This window comes from Ovis canadensis, chromosome 2 (genome assembly GCF_042477335.2).
Source record: "Ovis canadensis isolate MfBH-ARS-UI-01 breed Bighorn chromosome 2, ARS-UI_OviCan_v2, whole genome shotgun sequence".
NCBI lineage: Eukaryota > Metazoa > Chordata > Mammalia > Artiodactyla > Bovidae > Ovis > Ovis canadensis.
The window spans coordinates 27,872,352-27,885,203 of record NC_091246.1 but is presented as its reverse complement, the minus strand read 5'-3'; positions in this window follow the sequence as shown (position 1 = coordinate 27,885,203).

Genomic DNA, 12,852 nt, shown 5'->3' with positions numbered 1-12,852 from the left:
CCTGGAAAGCTAGGAGCTGTGTTCTGATTTCCCAAGAAAAAGACCAATGCATTATTTTGACCCTAAAAGTCTATTCTAGGAATTTGTGCTCCAGCTGGATAGACTTGTTGACATGCACTAGACAAACGTACGAGGAGTTTCACTGTGCTGGTGCTATGAGGACAAAGACTGGAAATAATTTCTGTCTTCCAATAGTAGGCTGGGTAAATTATCTGTTTCTTCTGCACAGTAGAATACCATGCTACTGTTGAAGACAGAAAGGCAGATCCAAATATTCTGACAGGGGCCAGTGACCATAATACATTATAAAGTGGAAAAGACAAGGTGAGTAGAGATTTCAAGATACGCTTCTATAGAGGATGCTGCCCTATAACCACAAATACCCTTTTACACTTTTATATAAATGGAGTCATGTATTAGAGTCACCTGTGTCTGTCTTAGCATAATAAATTTGAAATTCACCCATGTTTCTATATGTATCAATAGTACACTCATTTCTATTGCTGGGTAGTATTCCACTATATGGGTGTATCACTGTTTTTATCCATTCTCTTGCTGATGGACATCTAGATTGCTTCCAATTTAAATAAATTATTAACAAAGTTCTATTCCCTGATGGCTCAGACGGTAAAGCGTCTGCCCGCAATGTGGGAGACCTGGGTTCGATCCCTGGGTTGGGAAGATCCCCTGGAGAAGGAAATGGCAACCCACTCCAGTACTCTTGCCTGGAAAATTCCATGGACAGAGGAACCTTGTAAACTACAGTCCATGGGGTCGCAAAGAGTCGGGCATGACTGAGCGACGTCACTTCACTTCACGAACATTTCAGTGAAACTCTTAGGATGGATACATGATTTGATTTCATCTCTCCTTGATCAATACCTAGAAAGCTGCTGCTGCTGCTAAGTCGCTTCAGTCGTGTCTGACTCTGTGCGACCCCATAGACGGAAGCCCACCAGGCTCCCCCGTCCCTGGGATTCTCCAGGCAAGAACACTGGAGTGGGTTGCCATTTCCATCTCCAATGCATGAAAAGAAAAAGTGAAAGTGGCATCGCTCAGTCGTGTCCGACTCTTAGCGACCACATGGACTGCAGCCCACCAGGCTCCTCCATCCATGGCATTTTCCAGGCCAGAGTACTGGAGTGGGGTGCCATTGCCTTCTCCAGCCTAGAAAGGTAGTGGTGACTATACTTTTAACTTTGTGAGAAAATGCCAAAAATTTCCCCAAAGTGATTGTGCTGTTTTACATTTCCACCAGCAATGTATGAGGTATGCATTTCTTCTACACTCTCACTCATATTTTGCATTGTCATTTGTTTTACTGTCAGCCCCTCTGGTGTGCATGAAATGGTGGTGGCTCATGTTTGATTTTACAGTGCTAAGTACTTTTCATGGTTCTATTGACCATCTGCAAACTAACATCATGGCATCCAGTCCCATCACTTCATGGCAAATAGATGGGAAAAAATGGAAACAGTGACAGACCTAATGTTCTTGGGCTCCAAAATTGCTGCAGATAGTGACTGCAGCCACGAAATTAAGATGCTTGCTCTTTGGAAGAAAAGCTATGACCAACCTAGACAGCATGTTAAAAAGCAGAGACATTACTTTGTCAACAAAGGTCCGTCTAGTCAAAGCTTTGGTTTTTCCAGTAGTCATATATGGATGTGAGAGTTGGACCATAAGGAAGGCTGAGTGCTGAAGAACTGATGCTTTTGAACTGTGGTGTTGAGAAGACTCTTGAGAGTCCCTTGGCCTGCAAGGAGATCAAACCAGTCAATCCTAAAGGAAATCAATCCTGAATATTCATTGGAAGGACTGATGCTGAAGCTGAAGCTCCAATACTTTGGCCACATGATGTGTAGAGCCAGCTCATTAGAAAAGATCCTGATGCTGGGAAAGATTGAAGGCAGGAGGAGAAGGGGAGGACAGAGGATGAGATGGTTGGATGGCATCACTGACTCAATGGACACGAGTTTGAGCAAACTCTGGGAGATAGTGAAGTACAGTGAAGCCTGGCATACTGCAGTCCATGGGGTCACAAAGAGTCAGACACGACTGAGTGACTGAACAACAATATCTTCTTTTGTGACATCTTTTCAAGGCACTTTTGTTGGGTGAGCTGTGGGAGTTCTTTATATATTCTGGATACAAGTCCTGAGAGTGAGAGAGATTGTGTGCTGTGCTTAGTTACCCAGTCATGTCCTGCTCTTTGTGACCCGAGGGACTGTAACCCGCCAGGCTTCTCTGTCCATGGGGATTCTCCAGGCAAAAATACTGGAACGGGTAGCCACACCTCCTCCAGGAGATCTTCTCAATCCAGGAATCAAACCCAGGCCTCCAGCATTGCAGGTGGATTCTTTACCATCTGGGCCACCAGCTATGATAGACGATAAAAAGCAGAAAGAAAAAAACTTTTTTCTCACTAGATGACTTGTCTGTATATTTTCTTAGTTGGTATCATTTGATGAAGAAAAATCAGATTTTAATTTTTGATGACGTTCCATTTATGCTTAAAAAAAAAAAGCTAATGCTTTCTGTGTCTTCTCAAGAAAACTTTGCCTGCCTTGGGGTTGCAAAAATATGCTTTTATGTTTTCCTCAAGTTCTAGTTCTTTTCAGTTCCAGTTCTGTGGGTACTATTTGATAGATTAAGATTTTCCTCTGTTTCTAGAAGTTTCTAAGGGTTGGCTGTTCTTCCTGCAAATCATGGGATTTGGATAGGTGTTGTACTTTTAAAGCATTTTTTCCTGCATCTACTGTGATGATGATATGATATTTTTTGCCTTCATTCTGTTATTGTGGTAAATTATATTGATTTTGAATATTAAATGAATCTTGCACCCTTGAAATTAGCATATGCATATGTGCATGTGTGTGCATGCGCACACACAAACACAAATATTTTCTGGAATTGATTTGCTAATATTTGTAAAGTATTTTATATCCATATTTTAAAATGATATTAGTCTGTGATTTTATTTTTTTGTAATATCCTTCACTAGTTTTTTTATTAAGGTTTTGCTAGCCTCATACAATAATTGGAAAGTTTTTCTTCCTCCTTTATTTTCCTAAAGAGTTAGTGTAAATTGATATTATTATTTTCTTAAATGCTTGATATAATTCAACAGTGAAACCATCTGAGCCTAAAGTTTTCTTTGTGGGGAGATTTCAGATTTTTAGTTAGTATGTGTTTGTGTTCAGTCGTGTCCAGATTTTTGCAGCCCCATGGACTGACTGCCAGGCTCTTCTGTCCTTGGAATTTTCCAGGCAAGAATACTGGAGTAGGTTGCCATTTCCTATTGCGGTGAATCTTCCAAACCAGAGATCAAACCCACGTCTCTTGCATCTCCTGCATTGGCAGGCAGACTCTTTACGACTGCACCACCTGGGAAGCCAGTATATTTCTATATTGGATACTATAATTTTATTTTGAATCACAATTATATATAAGATTTGCCCCAGTCATACCCATTAATATTTTTTTGGTCCTGAAACATATGAAGAGTCACATTAACTGAGATATATACAGACCTGTGTTACACATGGTGTTTTAAGTTTAAATTAATTAAAACTGAAATAAAACTGAAAATGCAGATCCTCAGTCACACTAGCCACATTTCAAGAGTTCAACAGGCACATGTGGCCTGTGGCTACAATACCGGCCAGCGCAGCACAAAGTTCTGTTCGATGGTGCTGACCGGGACTGTAAATTCCCCTGTTAGCTCAAGTTGGGTTTTGCTCCCTAATAAGCCCCAAACCTCCCCATTTTCAGAGCATTATTTTGTGGCAGGGAGTCGAGGGGAAACGTGGCATGCAAGGTCTTTATTGACTGGGGATCGAACCCATGTCCCCTGCGTTAGAAGCAGGGAGTCTTGACCACCAGGGAAGTCCCTTCAGAGCACTTCTGATTTGCTGGTGGTTACTAAGGGTCCGTGGGTATGCATTTCTTGTGGGCAGGGTGTGGCACTGGAGCCTGTGGCAGCCCCTAGGAGGTAAAGAAATGTATTCACTCTGTGTGTGTGTGTGTGTGTGTGTGTGTATGTTTGAGACAGAGAAAGGATTTTGGCATTTTATGACTTTTCAGAAATTTGTTCACTTCATCTAAGTTGTCAAATCTATTGGCATGATGTTTTCCATAATACTCATTTGTTATTCTTTTGTTGTCTTCAAAACCTGAATTACATCTCCTCTTTGATCCGTAATAATAATTTATGTTTTCTCTGTTTTTACTTTAATTGACTCAGGGGTTGTTATTAATTTTACTGATCTTTTCAAGTAACCAGCTTTTATTTCAGTGATTTTCTCTGTTGTTTGTTCTATTTGCTGTTTGTCTGTTTTATTGAGTTCTATTCTTATCTTTATTTCCCTTTTTCTGTTTTGAGTTTAATTTATTCTTTGTTTAAATGCATGATATAGATACTTAGATAATAGATTTGAGGCACTTTGATAATATAAACATTTAAAGCTATAAATTTCCCTTTAAGCACAACTTTTGCTTCATTCTGCAAAGTTTGATATGTTCTGTTTTAATTTTTATCAGTTCAAAACATTGTTTAAACTTTACCCTGTGATTTCCTCTTTGACCTATGGGTTTAGAAATGTATTTCTTTTAAAGATTTGAGAATATTCTTATTACTTTATTGTTATGAATTTCTAATTTAACTCTGTAGTGGTATATACTCTCTACAGAGTATGATTTCAATTTACTTACAAAACAGAAAGAGACTCACAGACTTAGAGAATGAACTTATGGTTGCCTGTATACACTGCTATTCATATATTCAAAAAGGAAAAACAATAAGGACCTACTGAGGAGCATATAGAACTCTACTCAGTGTTATGTGGCAGTTTGGATAGGAAGGGTGTTGAGGGGGAATGGATACATGTATTTATATGGCTGAGTCCCTTGCTGGTCATCTGAAACTGTCGCAATACTGTTAATAGTCTATACCACAATAGGAAACAAAAAGTTAAAAAAAAAAACTTGTTTTGCTAAATTTCCATTGTACAGGTAAAAATGAATATTCTTCAGAAGATGATATATAAATATCAATTAGAATTAGTTGACATAATTGGTTTATGATACTGTTCAAATATTTTATATCCTTATTAAATTGTCTAGTTTTTAATAAGCTACTCAAAAAAGGCTAAATCTTCAAGTATATCTGTTGCTGTGTTTATTTCTCTTTAGTTCTCTCAGTTTTTACTTCTCTGTCTTCATTAAATCTTTATTATTAGGTGTATTAATTATTAGAATTACTATATCTTTCTGAAGCATCCACTCTTATCAATGTAAATCTATTTTCCTTCTTTATTAAGACTTCATATTTTCTAACACATTTACCATTTCATTTTTTCATGTAAATATGCTTCCATCAGATATCCTTTTTCAATCCACAAAACTGTAACATTTCTAGTAGTTCAAATCTATCGTGATAAATTCTCTCAGCTTTTGTTTGTATAAAAATATATCTATTTTTTCTTTATTTTTGAGGAGTACTTTTGCTGCTGTAGAATTCTAGATTGACAGGTCTTTTTTCTTTCAGCATTTGTCTAATTTCTTTCAGCATTTCATTGTCTTTTGACTTCCTTGCTTCTAATGACAACTTAGTATATTTATCTTTGTTATCCTATATATAATTGTGTCTTTTTGTCTGACTGTGCTTTAGACTTTTCTCTTTAACTGTTTTTTCACGATCTGAATACAATGAGCCCTGGTGTGAGTTTTGCTTTGTTTTCTGCTTTTTCTGCTTGAGTTTTTTTGTGCTTCTTTCTTCTGTAGGTCTACTGTTTTTACCCAATTTCAAAAATGTTCTTCCTCTATTTTTTTAAATATTTTTCTTTCCCAATCTCTCTCTCTTCTCTTGGAACTTCAGTTACACAAATGTTAGACTGACTGACATTTTCCCACACAGTTCTGAGGTTCTGCTTATTTATTTTCTGTTTTTTTCTCTGTATGCTTCAGTTGGATAGTTCTTATTGCCTTGTCTTCAAGTTTACTGATCTTTTTTCCTGCAGTGTCCAAATTGCTATTCAACTTATCTAGAGAATTTCACTTTGCAAATATTTTGTTTATCAGCTCTAGAATTTACATATGATTCTTCTTTATAGATTTTTTTCTGATCAAATTTCACTTCTTCCCTCTATCCTTTACTTTAAATTCTCAACCAGAATATAATAAATAATATGGTATACTATCACTGCAGATGGTGATTGCAGCCATGAAATTAAAAGATGCTTACTCCTTGGAAGGAAAGTTATGACCAACCTAGATAGCATATTCAAAAGCAGAGACGTTACTTTGCCAACAAAGGTCCATCTAGTCAAGGCTATGGTTTTTCCAGTGGTCATGTATGGATGTGAGAGTTGGACTGTGAAGAAAGCTGAGCACCGAAGAATTGATGATTTTGAACTGTGGTGTTGGAGCAGAGTCTTGAGAGTCCCTTGGACTGCAAGGAGATCTAACCAGTCCATTCTGAAGGAGATCAGCCCTGGGATTTCTTTGGAAGGAATGATGCTAAAGCTGAAAATCCAGTACTTTGGCCACCTCATGTGAAGAGTTGACTCATTGGAAAAGACTCTGATGCTGGGAGGGATTGGGGGCAGGAGGAGAAGGGGACAACAGAGGATGAGATGGCTGGATGGCATCACTGACTCTATGGACGCGAGTTTGAGTGAACTCCGGGAGTTGGTGATGGACAGGGAGGCCTGGCGTGCTGCGATTCATGGGGTGGCAAAGAGTCGGACACGACTGAGCAACTGAACTGAACTGAACTGATAGCAATAATTTAATGTTCTTGTCTGCTGCTGCTGCTAAGTCACTTCAGTCGTGTCCAACTCTGTGCGACTCCATAGATGGCAGCCCACCAGGCTCCCCTGTCCCTGGGATTCTCAAGGCAAGAACACTGGAGTGGGTTCTTGTCTGCTAATTCAACATATTTTTCCTGTGTCTGTTTACATTGATTTTTTTTGTTCTTGGTTGTGGAACAAACCTTTCTTCCTTCTTATTTGCATGTTTAGGAATTTTGATTGTATTTCAAACATTCTGAATGCTATGCTGTTGAGATCCTGAATGTTGTTTTTCTTTAAAGAGTGTTGACTGATATTCTGATGGACAATTTGCTGGCTAATAAACTTGATCTTAGTGAGATTTTTGGGGAGGGGGTGGGTTTAGCCTTTCCCACTAGCTTGGCAGAACTCCAGTGTCCCTGAGCATCATACCAAACTCCATTCAGCTCTCGACCACGCAGTAGTTGTTCTCAGCCCTGTCCCTGCACTTACAGGATGTGTAAGTGAGTGGATAAGTGGATAGGTGGGTGAATGAATATATGGATGGATGAATGGATAATTTAAAGTGAAGTCAAGGTAGGGCTGGGAAGGAAACAAAATGGAACAGTAGACTGGAGTGACAGATGGTCAGAGCCCTCTGAACAGAGAAGTAGCTGGACATGCAGTTATTGGTGAGGGGTTTTCTGGGCAGAGGGACAAAGAAAACATAAGCCAAGACCCTGAGATAGGAGCAAGGACCCATAAGAGGTGACTGGAGCATGGGGGTGAGGGAAAAGATGGGAGGTGATAGAACTGATGAGACCCAAAGCCTGGTGTGGTATGACATGCCCAGTGTTTAAAAATATGAAATATGGTGAAAAATTGAAAGCATTTCCCCTAAAGTCAGGAACAAGACAAGGGTGTCCACTTTCACCGCTACTATTCAACATAGTTCTGGAAATTTTGGCCACAGCAATCAGAGCAGAAAAAGAAATAAAAGGAATCCAAATTGGAAAAGAAGTGAAACTCTCACGGTTTGCAGATGACATGATCCTCTACATGGAAAACCCTAAAGACTCCACCAGAAAATTACTAGAGCTAATCAATGAATATAGTAAAGTTGCAGGTTATAAAATTAACACACAGAAATCCCTTGCATTCCTATACACTAATAATGAGAAAGTAGAAAAAGAAATTAAGGAAACAATTCCATTCACCATTGCAACGAAAAGAATAAAATACTTAGGAATATATCTACCTAAAGAAACTAAAGACCTATATATAGAAAACTATAAAACACTGATGAAGGAAATCAAAGAGGACACTAATAGATGGAGAAATATACCATGTTCATGGATCAGAAGAATCAGTATAGTGAAAATGAGTACACTACCCAAAGCAATTTACAAATTCAATGCAATCCCTATCAAGCTACCAGCCACATTTTTCACAGAACTAGAACAAATAATTTCAAGATTTGTATGGAAATACAAAAAACCTCGAATAGCCAAAGCAATCTTGAGAAAGAAGAATGGAACTGGAGGAATCAACTTGCCTGACTTCAGGTTCTACTACAAAGCCACAGTCATCAAGACAGTATGGTACTGGCACAAAGACAGACATATAGATCAATGGAACAAAATAGAAAGCCCAGAGATAAATCCACACACCTATGGACACCTTATCTTTGACAAAGGAGGCAAGAATATACAATGGAGTAAAGACAATCTCTTTAACAAGTGGTGCTGGGAAAACTGGTCAACCACTTGTAAAAGAATGAAACTAGATCACTTTCTAACACCGCACACAAAAATAAACTCAAAATGGATTAAAGATCTAAATGTAAGATCAGAAACTATAAAACTCCTAGAGGAGAACATAGGCAAAACACTCTCCGACATAAATCACAGCACGATCCTCTATGATCCACCTCCCAGAATTCTGGAAATAAAAGCAAAAATAAACAAATGGGATCTAATTAAAATTAAAAGCTTCTGCACAACAAAGGAAACTATAAGCAAGGTGAAAAGACAGCCTTCTGAATGGGAGAAAATAATAGCAAATGAAGCAACTGACAAACAACTAATCTCAAAAATATACAAGCAACTTATGCAGCTCAATTCCAGAAAAATAAACGACCCAATCAAAAAATGGGCCAAAGAACTAAATAGACATTTCTCCAAAGAAGACATACAGATGGCTAACAAACACATGAAAAGATGCTCAACATCACTCATTATTAGAGAAATGCAAATCAAAACCACAATGAGGTACCACTTCACTCCAGTCAGAATGGCTGCGATCCAAAAATCTGCAAGCAATAAATGCTGGAGAGGGTGTGGAGAAAAGGGAACCCTCCTACACTGTTGGTGGGAATGCAAACTAGTAGAGCCACTATGGAGAACAGTGTGGAGATTCCTTAAAAAATTGCAAATAGAACTACCTTATGACCCAGCAATCCCACTGCTGGGCATACACATCGAGGAAACCAGAATTGAAAGAGACACATGTACCCCAATGTTCATCGCAGCACTGTTTATAATAGCTAGGACATGGAAACAACCTAGATGTCCATCAGCAGATGAATGGATAAGAAAGCTGTGGTACATATACACAATGGAGTATTACTCAGCCGTAAAAAAGAATTCATTTGAATCAGTTCTGATGAGATGGATGAAACTGGAGGCTATTATACAGAGTGAAGTAAGCCAGAAAGAAAAACACCAATACAGTATACTAACACATATATATATGGAATTTAGGAAGATGGCAATGACGACCCTGTATGCAAGACAGGAAAAAAGACACAGATGTGTATAACGGACTTTTGGACTCAGAGGGAGAGGGAGAGGGTGGGATGATTTGGGAGAATGGCATTCTAACATGTATACTATCATGTAAGAATTGAATCGCCAGTCTATGTCTGACACAGGATACAGCATGCTTGGGGCTTGTGCATGGGGATGACCCAGAGAGATGTTATGGGGAGGGAGGTGGGAGGGGGGTTCATGTTTGGGAACACATGTAAGAATTAAAGATTTTAAAATTTAAAAAAAAATAAATAAATAAAAAATAAAATAAATAAAAGCAAAAAAAAATGAAATAGATGCCAAATTTGAAAAATTGGGATATTTCGCATCAAAAGCTGGACTCTGTTCTCCTAAAATTTGGCATTGTTGGTACCACAAGGTTTATAATTTGGAACCTAGAGGCACTGCCCTACTGCCAACTGGGCAAGAATCTCCCACCCCTGCCTGGGCCCAGTAAGACCCTCAGCCCTTTAATAAGGGGTGAGATCTGTATACCCAAGCCCATCACTGCACCTGCACCTTGCCCTTCCTGGATCCTATAGGACAGAGGCCTCTCTGCTCCTGCACCCTGACTCCAGGTCCAGCTCAGCCCATCCTCTGGGCCCTTTGCTTCTGCCTTCTTGCTGGCTACCATTTCTCGATCTCATGTCAACTCAAGAGCCCCATGTGGCTGGAGCAGAGTGACTAGAGAGGGTGGAAGTCTCTCAGACCTCAGGGAGGAGCCCCTTCCCTCTGAACCGCATGGGGACCTGGACGGATGAGGGAAGGACACAGTCTGGCTAAGGGAGAATGAAGTATGGGGGACAGATGGAGTGGAGGTGGGGAGAGGGTCAGATTTCCAATTGCCTTTGGGATCCCCTGGGACAGAGGAGGGAGAGAGAGTTCCAGGTTCATTGCCTATGTGTCCCTCATTCCATTCCCGCCCAAAGAGTGTAGCCAAGACAGTCCTGTCTGGCCTGCTCCGACCCCTCTCAGACTCATACCCAAACCCTCAGGGAGCCCTGCCCACTTCCCTCCAGGCCCTGAGGGTTCTCAGCCCTTGGGCTGCATGCCAGACCCCCTGGGGCTGCTGTCCCATGATGCAGGCGCTCAGCCGCATCACCCCATGCCAAAGCAACAGCCTAGAACATCCTGCATCCCCAGCGGCCCATGAGCAAGTCATTAAGACCTAGCAGAGCTTTATAAACGTGGCTTAAAGTTAAGTACATAAGAAAATCTCTGTAATTTCCCGCCGGGCAATGGGGATGTTGTCTGGTTCCTACAGGCCATAATTTTTGGGGAGAGAAACGTTTTTTTCCCCACAAATGATGGGAAGTCAGTGGTTACAGTTACGGCTGGCTGTTGACGTTGGGAAGCTGTTCTGATGCCCAGAATCCCACCTACCTCAGCTAAATGGTATCTTTATGAAATTAGCAGAAAGCGGCTGCACTGAGGGGAGGCAAAAAAAAGAGAAATGAACTTTCAAATTTTAAGTATAATTGGAAAACTGACCTTTGGAAAATATTTTCCCACCTCAGCCCCACGCTGGGGAAGAATGGGCGCTTTATGCTGCGGGTGTGCGGTGACCTTGAGGAATTAGCTGGTCTCTCTGGAGGTAGAAGCAGAGTAGCGTGATGGGTTGTCGGGTCCCTCTGGGCATCCTCAGGTTACAGGGCTTGTGGTCACTGACCAAGAGGTGCCAGGATCGCCGAGGTCGCCCAGGGCAGGGTGCATGGAAGAGCAGCTGAGGATGGGACCCTGCCCAAGAGCTCTTGGAGGGTCCTGCAGTGGAAAGCGCCCTGCTGGGCTGGGCAGCTGGCTGGCTGCAGGCCTGCTTCCTATACCTCTGTCCATCAGCTCAGAAAATGTCAGCGAGCACTTTGGGGTGTGACCCTGCATCCAATTCTGGGCTGACAGAGCTGAAGTATCATCTAGGGCTGCAGGGGGAGGGGAGAAGGAGGAGCTGATGGAGCTTCCAGGACATGACCAGGTCCCTGCTAGGTGCTGGGGGAGTGTGGGATGACTGCAATAGAGCCCAATTCCATCCATCAACTGGACAGACAGCTATTCGAGCCTTGAATGTACAGTTACATCACCTCTGAGCCTTGGTTTTCTTGTCTATAAAGTGGGATAATAATGGGAAGAAGAAATAAGTAGTCAGTCTGGGGAGCCCAGATGTCCCTCTTGTTGCTTAGTTGCCTGTGACTCCACTGGCAGTTGAGCCCTGGCTTTTCAAATTTCACCCCTTGCTCCATTACAACTCTGGGTAGATACTTTCCACACTGTGGAAGCTGGAACAGCCTGCACAGACTGGGATAGAGCTGCAGGGACCCCTCTCTTCCAGGGACCCCTATCCATCTGCCCCCATGTTGCTGACTCAGGCTCCTGGCCCCCCTGAGAACAGTGATGCTTGTTCTGTTCTCAGTCCAGAGACTGCATAAAGTTTAAGAGCATGACTGCTTGGCTGTCCTGGGGCCTCTGGAGGGAGGAGCACAGGGGGGCTGGACCCTCCTTCAAATTCAACTTGGACGCTGTTTTTTTTCCAGATCCTGCATGCAAAGCCAGGTGGTTCTGTACCCCCATGGGGCCCCCCTGGGTCTGTTCTGACCCCTCCCCACTGTCAATGTTCACAGGCCTGTTGCACACAGGGTCTGCTCCATGCCCTCTTCTGAGCACTCTCCCTGTATAATCTACTCTTTCTACAGCCATAGGAAAGAGGCATATGTCTTTCAATGAGGAACCCCTGCTAAGTGCCAAAAGAGAATTAGGGACAGATCCTGGCTGCCAGCTGTATGTTTAAGGTCAATTCCCAGTGCCTCTGGGAGCTGGTATCTCTGCCTTGCGCTAACACTAGATGTGAGTAACAGGCATACAGCAACAACACCTACATGACTTCAGCTGGTTGGTTTGCACGGCGATTGGGGACAGGCAGTGGGAAGCAGATGGCAGGACTTCTTCCACATCCCAACAGGTTCAGGTGTCTTTCCCCTCCATTTTGTGGTGTCTGCCCTTTTCACCTTGATGAAAATTCACCCCTCCATTCCCTGCAGCTTCACTGGCCAGTCCGTCCAGAGTCCTGGGCACAGCAGTGACAATGACTTTCATTTATGTTGCCTACATGCCCAGAATGAGTCCCTTTCCTCCTCACGGCCCCACGTTAGGTGCTATCATCACCCTGCTTGCAGATGGGGAAACTGAGGCACACCCAGTCACGTCTACAAGCACAAGGGTCTGCTCCAGCCATTTCCCACCACCTCCCAAAGCCCTGCCGAAGGAGGGAGGCAGGGCAGGGC